At 48.5% G+C, this 361-nt stretch overlaps 1 protein-coding gene across 1 annotated transcript in view; it reads left to right on the top strand.

Moving 5' to 3' along the window:
• Positions 1-113: 113 nt before the first annotated feature.
• Positions 114-361, top strand: part of LOC119591543 (glycerophosphocholine cholinephosphodiesterase ENPP6-like) — a gene marked incomplete in the record, with an annotated part of 12,203 nt that continues 11,955 nt past the window's right edge. The window contains 1 exon segment of the mRNA XM_037940293.1: positions 114-161.

Consider the following 361-nt stretch of genomic DNA (forward strand, 5'->3'; position numbering starts at 1 on the left):
TATTGGTGAGCGGACTTTTTAAGAAACGGAGCAAAAGAAAAAGAAAAAGTTCGGCACCGCGGCATCGCCAAAGCCCAAGGTCGGCCCGAACCCGGCCAGTGGGTCCAGGGCACCCTCGTGGGCCGCACCTCCGGAGAATCTCTCAGTCGAGTGGAACCGCCGTCGCCCTGAATAGTTCGTGGGTTTGGTGTTTTTGTTCAGTTGCTTCTAGTTGGTGCTGTTTTTCTTTTTTTTCTAGTGTTGATGTGTTTCGTTTGGCGGAAGCGGTGGTTGATTTATCAGGTAGGAGAAAATAGAAGACTATTAGGGGATAATTCTTTTGTTTACGTAGGCGTGGTTGTCATACTTTTTGCATTCCCTT

This window comes from Penaeus monodon, chromosome 28, assembly GCF_015228065.2.
Source record: "Penaeus monodon isolate SGIC_2016 chromosome 28, NSTDA_Pmon_1, whole genome shotgun sequence".
Lineage (NCBI taxonomy): Eukaryota > Metazoa > Arthropoda > Malacostraca > Decapoda > Penaeidae > Penaeus > Penaeus monodon.